General features: G+C 39.7%; 1 pseudogene; it reads right to left on the bottom strand.

The window, feature by feature from the left end:
* Positions 1–11330: 11330 nt before the first annotated feature.
* LOC101569020 lies at positions 11331–11685 on the bottom strand (annotated as a pseudogene).
* Between the last annotated feature and the right edge of the window lie 580 nt (positions 11686–12265).

The raw sequence follows: 12265 nt of genomic DNA on the forward strand, positions 1-12265 counted from the left end.
ATATATATATATATATATATATATATATATGCATAAATATACAGCTACTTTCTCTTAATTCAATGAAAAAAAGTTTTGAACTAATAGTGTTTACACAAGGTATCATGTCTGCATCTTGTACTATGAATAACTACTAAAAGACAACAACATGCAATGTATTAACTATTGTAACTGTCTTACTTACCTGTTTTGAAACTATCTCATTGCTATTTCTTTCTCAATAAAATTATTAAAAAAAAAAAGAATTACCAGGGCTTTTTCTGGAAATGGAGACACTTCAAAGTCTATATCTCAGCCAAAAGGCAATATATATATACATATGCTAACATATATAAATATGTATCATATATTAGCATATAATATATATTAAGTTAATGTAACATATACATATATAATTTTATATATGACAATTATTTTCATTTTATAATTTGCTGATGCAACACTGGCTAATTTTAAAGTCACAATAGAAAGTTCCATAATGATAAGGCCATCCATATGGGTGAAAAATCAATCATGCCACCCATTAAAGAGACCTACCAGAAGCTTGCTCTGTTCTAGGACTTCCAAGAACACATCCTCCATAATTATAAAACTGTAATTAATTCTATTATCTGCCATCACTTCACCTAATTCATTTATTTCCACTTTGCACAGTTGGTGGCCATTAGTTTGTTGGCTTGTTATTTTCTCTCTTTATCTCCAGACCCAAGGAGTAGAAAAGTTTGCCATACTTGTCCTTCTGTCCTCAGAACACAGCAAAAGCATAAAAAGGTAGTTGTTGAATGCATGAAAAAAATGCCAAGTTGATGAACAAGATAGACATAAGAACGTGTGTTAGCTACTTGACACTCTTAATACTGTATTTCCCTTTCTAACCACAAGTACGTTTTCCCTACTCTTCCCAGTCCTCTTTCCCCACTCTTTCCACTGTCATCAGTCCATTCCATCCCAATTATTAAGCAAAGAAACTAAGATATGGAATGTCAATGTTTCTAACCATTATTGCACAACTAATTAGCAACAGAACTGAAATAAAATACTAAATTTTTTGAAATCCCTCTTTTCCACTCTACTGTGCTGCTTTATGTGCTCTTGCAGTTCTTCTTCCTCTTAGATATCCATACATGTTTAGACTACATTTATTTATAAAAGCATGAACATATATATTCATTTCCATAATTCAGAAAGTAGAGCATTTATTAAAATGTGTTTGTTCTGTGAGCCAGTAAGTCTCATAAACTTCTGTAGGAAAAACATAAAAAGCTGTCAATTAGTTTGAGAATAGCTACCTACTTTACTATCCTTGTGGATATTCACAATGCAGTGTATCTTAGAATCCTAGGCACTGGGTTATAAAAATACTTTTATTTTGTCAGATCCAGTGCTTCCCACTTCATCTCATCTAGGTTTCTCATACCCATTCCCCTCTTTTAGCTATTATTCCAAAGAATTGCTTGAGAAATCTAAATCAGAGACTCTAGAAAATAACTGTGCTTTATGGTGGTGGTGTTACTCTCACATAAATATTGACATTGCACTTAGGAAGTTCAACCACATGGAAAAATCTACTTGTCCTTTTTAGACAAGTGAAAGGCCAATGCGAATATCTTCAGATAAAGTGTCAAAAGCAGGGGAAAAAGAAGTCACTCTTCAAGAAAGAGAAGGCCATGAAGAACAGCAGAAGTGCCATTGCTCCTTGGCTTTTACCATACTGGGTTGAGTAGGATGCTTCTCAGGAGCCTTGAGCCTTCTCACTTCTGCCCAGTGTCCACTAAGCCTTTACTGATCAAGATAATTTTATAGTCAAGACTAAGGCATAGTAAGTGGACTACAATGTTGAAGTCCAGAAAAGGTATGCAATGTTGTATAACACAGCAAGGGAAATAAGAATTCCTCAACTGCACAACTCTCACTCCCTTTCTTGAAACTGCAACCCAAGTGATTCACCTCATGATTCATAACACAGTTACAGTTTTGCACCATCTCAATCTTTACTCCTACTTCTTCCACTATCTTTGAGCTTAGGTGTGTGCCTCCTTACCTAGTATAGTTTGGGTAAAGACTGATCAGCAAATATGTGTAAAAAGTTTTTTAATGGTATATAACATGTTCAGCTCTTACTAAGACAGCTACAATTTTACAGCTATCCTTATAATCACCTTGCTTCTTTTGGTGCCTTGTTTCTAATGGATCCATTTCATTATTCTATTTGCCCTTTGTGTTACTATGATTCCTATTTTAAAGAGAATGATCTAAGAAGCAATGCAAAATGAAAGAAATGTGAAACTCACATATACATTATCATGGATCAACAAGCAATTATGATGCTAATTAGTAAGAGAAAGGCCAAATGAAGAACTATTTACAATGACTATAGAAGCATTATGACCTTAATTAATGAATTAATTTGCCTACTTTTCTTTTAAACTGCCAATCTCAGCCCATATGAAAATAAACATTCATCCTGATTACTGGCATCAACATCAAAAAGCAAATCACAATGGCAGCAAGATGGCTGTGAGCATACATATTGTTTAAACTAATGGAACATCATCTGGCAGCAAGTCTTCAAAACTGAGAGACAGTAGAGCCCAAGGTCTTCTATATGCCATGGAACAAGAGCCATGGCCATGGAGAAGATTCCTAGGCATGCTAATCTCCTACAAACATGGATTTTGCATTTACAGTGACCATCACTAACCACGAAGTAGCCTAGGTCAGGAGGACCATAATCCAGAACATACAACACTGGCCTCAGAAGGCTGGCAGAAAAGGGTGATATCACTCTTTTGTGACATTGCCAGTGATATCTGAACAGCGTTGCAGTCAGTGCCCCAGGGCCATAGCAGTTTTACTGAAATATATTTGTTCTTGGCCACTTAGTTAATAATAATGATTCTGTCTCTCAGAACCATAGAAACCAAACTCCAATGCTTCTGGAGACAGATAGAATCATGTTTGCACATCCTTGTGGCTGAGTTAGATAGAAATACTATAGGCAGTCAGACAGAGCTAGGCGCTTGAATGAGATAATATGGAAGACAAGATGACCTTGCAACTTTGGGAGAGACAGACACTCCTGCTGTGGGCCAGACCTCAAGACAGAAGACTGAAGAAATGCAGCCACATGCCTCCCTAGGGATGCACATCAGGGATTGATAGTTATTAGTCACCCTGAAGAAGCCAGAAAGAGGCACTAACATAATCCCCTCCAGGAAAGCCCCTGTTCTGTATTCATGATCACTTGCTACATGACTCATTTCCCCATTTGATCCTGGATTTAATTAATTGGGCCTGAGCAATTGTGCTAGTAATCTCATTGGTTGATCACAGTTTTGTCCCACCTCATGTGTGAGTTCCCATGTTTTCCAGCTTACACCCACCTCACCTCATGGCTTTGCTCTATAAAAATCCCCAGAAAAGGCAGATTTCTTTCTCAGCAATGCACTCAGGTCCTCTCCAGTCCCTCTCTCAGATAGAAACTTTCTTTCCCCCAATAAATATATTCTGCTCTTAAGCTCTGTTGTTCCTAAAATTCTTTCTTCAGTTTTAGAGAACATGCACTCATCTCAGGTATTTTTGGTGTTGGGAGCTTCATTCCCCTAAATCACTTAGAACACAACAGCACTGCTCATTCAGCATCCTCCTCCCATCTGATACTCCTTGGCAAGCAGTGAAGGGATTACTTCCTTCATGAGACTGATGCCCATGTTTTAACTTCAACTTCAAAGAAGACCACTTGGATGTGCTGACTTTCAGTAGTAACTGTTCCAAGATAACAATAAATAAATAAATCCTGATACATGTCTTATTCTGCATAATACAGCACTTCTGTGATAAAGATTGCATAGGATGTACTTACCTAAGGGAAAACAGTAACAAATTAAAAATGTCAAGACCTGAAAGAATAGTAGAACAAGGCTATGATGACCTTATTTTCTCAACCAAAAAATTAGGATGCAGAGTCTAACAAAGGACTTTTTTTTCCACTTCTGGGATTAACCTGTCTCAGAGACATAGTTTAAACACCAAAACACTGGCATTTCTGGGACATTGATATTATATAGAAAGAATAAATGGAATCAAGACTGCCCTGGAAAACTTCAGCAATAGAAGCCGAAAACAGTTTGCATAGAAGAGAGATTTAAGATCTGTGGAACAAACATTTACTTGAGAGACAGTATGGCAGTAATTGGTATGTCATGACAAGCAGTACGCATTTAGAAGAACAGAATGACAGGCATTCCAAGCATGACCCTAGTATTACACATTGCTATCTTCAGTGCAGTTGATTAGTTCACAGGCATCCGCATATATAGTGAGTCATGGTAAGAATCCTACCAATTGACAGCTAGTTTGAAAAACATGCTGAAGATTCTCAAGATCATTGCCTTACCCATCTTGTGCATATAAATGGATGCCTTTGCCCCTGTCATGTAATAAAAGAAAACAAGAGACAAGAAAATAAATGTCACAACTGTCCTGCTATAATGCTGTATATGCATAGATTTCTAATATTCTGTGTAAAAATGTAACTATTTATTCATATTTTTAAATGTTTTTTTATTTTTTAAATTTTTTTCTTCATATTCTGTAGGGACTTAAAGTTCAACATATCAATACTTGGTGGAAAATACCTGTTCCATGTTATGCCTAAGATGTTTGATATTCAGACAGATAATGAGGTTAAGCTCAAATGCCTATGTTATACAGTAATAACAACAAGCTTCTCTTCAAGAGGGTTAACAACTTAAGTTTGCAGACCAAAAATTAGAGAAAAAGAAGGGCTGCAAGAACAGCCAACATTTTGGCCCTAGCCTTTCAAGGTCAGTGAAGACTCAGGACATTGGAGAACCGGTACTATAATAACATGTAACTCAGTTGTGTCCCAAATACTCTGATCAAGGAGATTATGGGGCCACAGAGGAAAGTGATCAATGATGTGAAGTGTGCCTAAGGAGTGTCACATGGAGAAAAAACATTCTCTCAGGCTTTCACAGAGAGCACACTGGCCAAGCAATGGCCGTGACTCATCCACATGGCTGACACTGACAAAGGTTCTACAAACTGTGGTAGAGGGATCTACAAACTGTGCTACAGGGTTTCAGGATAAATCCTGAGGGGATTTGACTGACCTTATAAGATACAAAAATTACACTTCTTGTTATATAGGTTTTGCTTTATCTTGGTCTTAACCATCCAGCAGAAAAGTATAAACACGAAGTATAAAAAGTAAAGCCATTTTTTATTTTTTTGGCAGAACTGGGGATTGAACTCAGGCCCTTGCGCTTGCCAGGGAAGTGCTTATTCCACTGAGCCATCTCCCCAGCCCCAGTAAAGCCATATTAATATGCTGAGCTGTAAAAGGATCAAGTTAAGAACTTCTGACATTGCCAGTCTTACAGAAAACCCACTACTATTAGGGACTACTGGGCTATATTGGAATATTTTGCTGAATTTAGGCACCTACAATATTTAAATGACAAAAGAATACCTTTCTCTGACAAAGCTAAACAAAAAAGGGGGATACAAATGAATGATCATTTGGTATCTGTATATTCAAAATAGTTAGGATAGATATACACCTGCATTCTCTCAGCTCAGGCCTGACATAGAGGCCTGGGTGAAACCCTGCAGCTGCAATCACTGCAGAGAGAGTAGGGGACCAAGCCACCCAGCTAGTCCAGGAGCAGAACATCTTGCCAGAGGGGCACAACAGGTTCACTCCCAAGGGCAGCAGCAGGAAGGAGCTGAGCACAGCAGCCAGACCCAAGCCAGACACAGCTAGATAAATCCAAACTTTGTGGATCTGCACCTGAACTTCAATACGTGCTAAGGTTATAACTGCACCAAAGCTCTACAACAAAGGTCAGAAGACAGTGCTACACAAAATGACAATGAGAAGGAACAAAATGCAATCTCAGACCCCAAGCCCACCCATAACAAGGGCAGAGGACACTAGCACAGAACAAATTGGGAATCACACAGCTGAAATCAATGAATCAACAACTTCTGAAATAAAGAAACAACTGCAGAAAGGTATAGAGGAATTCAGATTGGAAATGAAAAAAGAAATCCCTGAATTAATAGCATCTGCAGTAAAGAATCAAATGCAGGAACATATGGAGGAAATCCAATGCCCACACAGAACAAGTGCAGGGGACACTAGCTCCGCTCAAAAGCATGAATTAATAGCATCGATAGTAAATAAGCAACAGCAGAAAGTTATAGAAGAACTCAGAGCGCAATTCTTTTCTGAAATAAAAAAAGAATACTCAGAACACATAGCATCTGAAGTAAAGAAGCAACTACAGAAACATAGGGAGGAAACACAATCTGAAAAAACCACTGCAGTAAAAGAATTAATAACTGCTTCTAAAGAAGACATTGATAAAAAAAATAGAGGAGATTAGAAAAACGATGGATTCCCTGAATGAGCAATACAGGAAAGAAATAGATTGCATGAAGCAGAGTCAAAGAGATACAGAGGAGATTAAAATCTCAATCACAAGCTTGCAAAACTGTTTGAGTGAAAGTGAAGACAGAGTTTCAGATCTTGAAGATGCTGGTGCGGCTAGTGAAAAGGTAAGAAAAGATCTCTTAAAAACAACTAGGATACAGGAAAAAATAATTCATCCCTTGCAAGATGATGCAAAGATGAACAATGTGAGATTAATAGGTATCAATGAGAAAGAAGGAGTCAGTACAAATTTTAAAAATATGGGCAGAAGTAATAGCAGAAACTTCCCAAATATGAGGAAACAATCTGACATTCAGGTAATTCAATGAATAGAGAGATTTGTTTTAACAGTGTCTGTGGACAGGATATCATGTCTGCATCTTGTGCAGTGAATAACCACTACAACAACAATATGCAATGTATTAGTTATTGAAACTGTGCTACTAATTGGTTTTGAAACGGTCTCATTGCTATTCATTTCATAATAAAATTATTTATAAAAAAGAAAAGTGGAGGTCCTGCCAAATAGCTCAGCATATTAAATCAGCTGCAAGCAGGCACAGGGGTCAGGGGTTTGATCTCTGGGCCTGCTTTGCTGGTCCTGTCCCTGGGGGTGCACTGAAATGACAAATGACACTGGGCATGGTGGCATGGGCCTGTAATCCCAGTTCCTGGAGGCTGTAAACAGGTGGATCACTATGAGTCCATCTAGTAGTGAGACCCTGAACACCCTGTAGACCCTTCCTTAAAATAAAAAAAAAAAAAAAAAAAAAGACCTGTGGAGACTTAAAACAGAAGAAGAGGTATACAGGACAATTTCTAAGAGTTAAAAAAGAGAAGAAATGAATTTTGAATGTCTGAAGATACAAATGAAAGATGAAACAGATGCACTTTTTACTTTATAAAGCTATTATCACCACTAAATTGATTCCTTTTAACCATCTGACATTTCATGTTGGTGTGTGTGTGTGTGTGTGTGTGTGTGTGTGTGCTGTGTGTGTTAGTGTGGGCTCACACACATGCATTTCTGTGTTGCATATAAATGTCAAACATTTCAAGGTAAAAGTATCAATATGTCACCATGATCAACTTTTTAAATAAAAAAATGAATCAACATCCACTCTTATTTGTGAGCATCATGTTAATCTACTCAAATTAAGTTAAAAATAGATCATACTCATTTATTGGAAGATATAGATAGATAGATAGATAGATCTCCCTTTCTGCTTTAGCTTCAATATCAACAAAAATACTAGCAAGATTTCCAGGTTTGAAATTTAAATTCCCAGGAAAGCATGTGACCATCCTTTGCTTTGTGACGTATTAGTCTGTGCCACGGGTATCTGACCCACTTGTAGGTTTTCACCGACCCATGATCATGTGAGTCATGTCATGTGCAGGACTCCCACCCTCCTCGTCCCATGAACAACGGACTGTTGGCTCACACACATGCATTTCTGTGTAGGCTCACAGTACAAAAGTGGCAAGTACCTCTCCTAAGAAAAAGTCATGGATGCCAAAACTTCAAGCAGCCTTGTGCAGCTCTTGTTCTATTTCAAGTCCACCTTCCTGTTCTAGTCATCTCCACAGGCGTCTGCAGATGCCAGCATCTATGACTGTCATTCGAAATATAGTAAAGACTGAGCGTGCTTCCCTCCATTCTCAGGTGGGCGCTACATGATTTGCTCTGTACCTGCATGTCATAGTTTGGGTTTTCTGCAAGGAGAACACTATAACACAGGACACATTTTATATTAGTTTACAAGGGATCACCCAAGCAACATATACAACAAGTGCAGGAAATCTGTCCACACACTAAATACTAAAGAATCCAGCTAAGGGCCTGATTCTACTTTACGGATCTATGCTGGAAAGGCCCAAAGGGCAGTGGTGGAAGTTAGAAAGTCTATGCCAGTGGGACAAAGAATCTGTGCTAGCAGGCTGAGGGATCAGAACTGGAGCTAGGAAGCAATGCTCAAGGTAAGCACTAGAACTCCCCCAAAAGTACCACAGCTGTCCTCAGCAATACTGAGGTCCCAAGCTTCTCCAGCAATGAGAAAAATCTCAGTTCTCACCAGGAAAGCCAACATGACAAGCTTCTCCATGAGGCTAAGCAATACACCGTCTTCCCCTCTGGAGCCAGGAAGCGATGCTTAAGATGAGGACCTTAGCTCCTTTAAAGATGATCAGGAAAGCCAGCATGACAAGGTCCTCCAGCACAACAGCCCAGGAGAGCTAGCAGCTTCCAACGGCTCCAACACCTTCTCCAAACAGCATCCCTAGCAGCTTACTGACAGCTTCTCCTATTCTGTCTTTATGCTGCTGGCAACAATTCTCAGGTGAGCCCTCATACCCACCTAATTGGTGGTCAACTTGTTACACCTGAGTAATCAATTAGCTAGCCACCGCACTGAAGTAGACAAGACAGTGTACTTCCTTATTCCTTTTTCGTTTGACAAATATGCTACCTGTGTCAGAGACCTTGAGCTCTCTGTCCATATCATCTCACCTACTGTCAGATGTCACCAATGTATAATTCTCATACTTGCCAGTGATGTTTTTGGTTCACTGCTAAATAACACCAAGGTCAGCCTACTCCAAGCCTGTAGTAAGAGAGGTCATAAGCACAAGGTTCATGGTGTCTGTAAGACTGGCTCCCACCACAGACAGACGGAAATTGGTGGACAGATACTGAGCTTCACTGGCCTTGTCGTACTGGCAACATACTTCTGGAGACTATTCTACCCAAACCTGCCCAGAGACAACTAGACTAAGCCCTAGTTCACAATGAATATGTTCATGAGTATGTTGTTATTTTTCCCTTTCCTATCTCATTTTCTTACTTCTTTGGGAGACAACCTCTGGTCAACTTTTGTAAAAGTAAAGCAAAGGTGATTCTCAAGGTAGTATGTCACCTACTCTTCCCAGTCCACGTGTACCAGCCCAATCCTCACCTGCAACAGCAATATCTCTCATCCTTACATTTTACTACAACGGATCCTGAAAATAGTCCGACTCCCAACTCGTAGCACCACCCTGCCTTCACAGCTCTCCCACAGCCATTCTCTCTCTTCAAATGTTGTACTAGCTGACTTAGATCCATTATGTGTGGTTTTTTTTCAATTTACTGTTAAACTTCTAAGTCTTCCTCTTTGCCACTGGCCCCACCCCTAGAAGTTTGCCATTCTCTAACAATATGCCATTCCCCAATATGTAACGGTATCAGTAACAATACCTTACGTCACTCCGTACTAAGGATCCATGCAGGGCATTATCATCCAGCCCTTACCAGTCACTACTGGGACCCTCCAACCTCCTTCTCTTATACAACCTAAAAAGTAAGGCAGAATCTTGCTTGCATGTCTAGCCTCCATTTCATCAAAGGATTCCATGCAACATGGAGACCAGTTCCTGTTAACAAACATAAAAGGACTTCTCAGACTCTTTTCTCTCCTCTATGCAAAACATAAAGGAGAGATGGCCTTCTTTCTCCATCTCGCCTTCTCTTCCACTCTCCCCTAGGACTCCCTTTCTCTCTGTGTGTCACATGCCTGTACCACACACAAGCAGGTATCTTCCTCTCTTGTCCTCTAAGCACAATTGTGTGAGAAAGAGGCTTCTTATGCAGAAGGTGTTCTGCAAGAGTGAGAAGTAGGAATGACCCAGAGAATCCCAGAGATGTCAGAGCAGCATATTAACACCCCAGAGCCAAGGGCTGAAACTAGGACTCCAGACTTCTTCCTCAGAAGACAAGTGTCCTTTGGCTCAAGGAACTTCTGGTGAATGTTCTTTTATTTTTAGCCAAAATAATATTCTCAAGTGATAGAGGAAAGAACATGGTAGAATTCTATAACCTTTCCTCTCAAACAGCACTGAGTATTAACCACTTACCCACTGCAAAGTAGGGTAGGAATGCAGAACATGCACAAAGCAAAGTCCCCTCACTAGAGTGGAGCTTAGTGGAAGCCTAGTAATAAAGCCACCAAGTTGGTGGGGGAACCACTGAATGTGCCAGTCAGGGCTGCTATAGGAGGTCCCACGAGGGGGAATTAACGTCAGCAGCACTATGACAAAGGTGAGAGGTGACCACTGCAGTCACAAAAAAAATTAAATAGATAAAAGAGACCATGAAGGGAATTCCAAAAGAGAAAAGTGCTGTGAGCAATGATTTTTCAGTATAATTGTACCAATCAAGTTGGGGAAAGCAAGTCAACCAAAAGTGGGTTGATGAGGTTTATAGCAGCGCAATTCATCATAGCTGAATCTTGGAACCAACCCAAATGCCCATCAACTGAGGAACTGAAAACAAAGATAGCGTGTTTTTACACAATAGAGTATTATTCAGCTATAAAAAGATAAATCTGAGCCTTTTGTAGATAAGTGCATGCAGCTAGAGACTATATTGGTACGTGAAACAAATCAGATCCACACAGACATCATATTATCTCACTAGGGTAAGAACCAGAAGAGTAATGAAAATCTAAAGGGTACAACAGATACTGTGCAAGGGGAAAAAAATTGTTCACTGGGAAGGAAAAACTGGGATGAGGAAAAGGACAAATGAAAGAAAGGAAAACATATATATAGGTATACGTGCAGAATAGTTTGGATAAAAATATTCTCGATTTCTTTTGAAAGGAGTAATTAATGTTTGAATTGTTTTTTGCTCTGATTTTGTTTCCTCCTTTGAATTTCTTATAACTTCTTTGTTATTGTTTTGTTTTTCTTTTTTTGTTTTGTTTTGTTTGTTTTCCTTTAAATGAATCTTTCATGTTTGTGTCTTGGGATTTTGTGTTTGCTTTTGTTTTTTGTTTTGTTTTGTTTAAGGTTTAAAATGTACTTTTTTTCCCCCAGAGTTTGAGTTTTATTGTCACGCCGCCCAAGGCTTGCCAGCGAGCTTGCGCACAGCGTACAGCAGCTCCTCCCGCGGCTGCTGCTTCGTCTTCAGCTTCTCCTCGTGCTTGCTGAGCCGGCGGCACGTGGCTCGCATCTGCTTGCACCGCGGGTCCAGGGGCTTGTACTTCTTGACCTTGTAGTATTTCCCGAGGTTTTCTTTCTGGGTCAGGTTGATGACAGTGAGAACGCAGGCCTTGGATCTGCGGACAACTCGGATCTTGTCACTTTGACGACGAGCAGCTGTGACAGCGCCACTTCAGGTCGTCCAGCTGTTTCAACAACTCTTCTTTCTTCTTGCCGCGGAGATCCTGAGCCTTAGTCTTGGCCATAGTTGCAAAAGAAGCCGCTGCTGCCTCCTGCTCTGAGAGCTTAAAATGTACTTTAATGAGTTGATGCAGTATTACTGCTCCATTTCTCAGGAAAATGCCAAATGTAAGGTATGGGGGATAAATAAAACGTGGTATACCAATAAAAAATGCACAGCATAACTACCTAAGATAGGCAAGGCTAAGCACTACTGTCAGACTTTCAGCATACAACAACGCTATTCCCAAGATTATACTAGGCCTAGCAAGAAAAGCTGTGAACAGCAACATCATAAACACAAAAACGTCATTTCTGGGATGTCCTTAGCCAAGGAAAAGATGGAGGCAAATTAACACAAGATTTTTTTAAAGATATACTAAAATGAAAGTCTCTAAGAGAAAATGTCTGTAGTGCATGAAAGGGTAATGTATGGGATATCACAGAACGTACGTATGCTGTCTGGGCCTCTGTGGATGTTTGCCTGAGTGCTCATCTGGGAGCCAATGGAGCGATGGGGATGAGGTCACTGGGAGATGTTTGGCTTTTGTGGTCTATATGGCAGTGTCTCTGGGCATGAGGGGTGCAGAAAGCAAATGAAACATG

This window comes from Octodon degus, unplaced genomic scaffold, assembly GCF_000260255.1.
Source record: "Octodon degus isolate 3935 unplaced genomic scaffold, OctDeg1.0 scaffold00018, whole genome shotgun sequence".
Classification (NCBI taxonomy): domain Eukaryota; kingdom Metazoa; phylum Chordata; class Mammalia; order Rodentia; family Octodontidae; genus Octodon; species Octodon degus.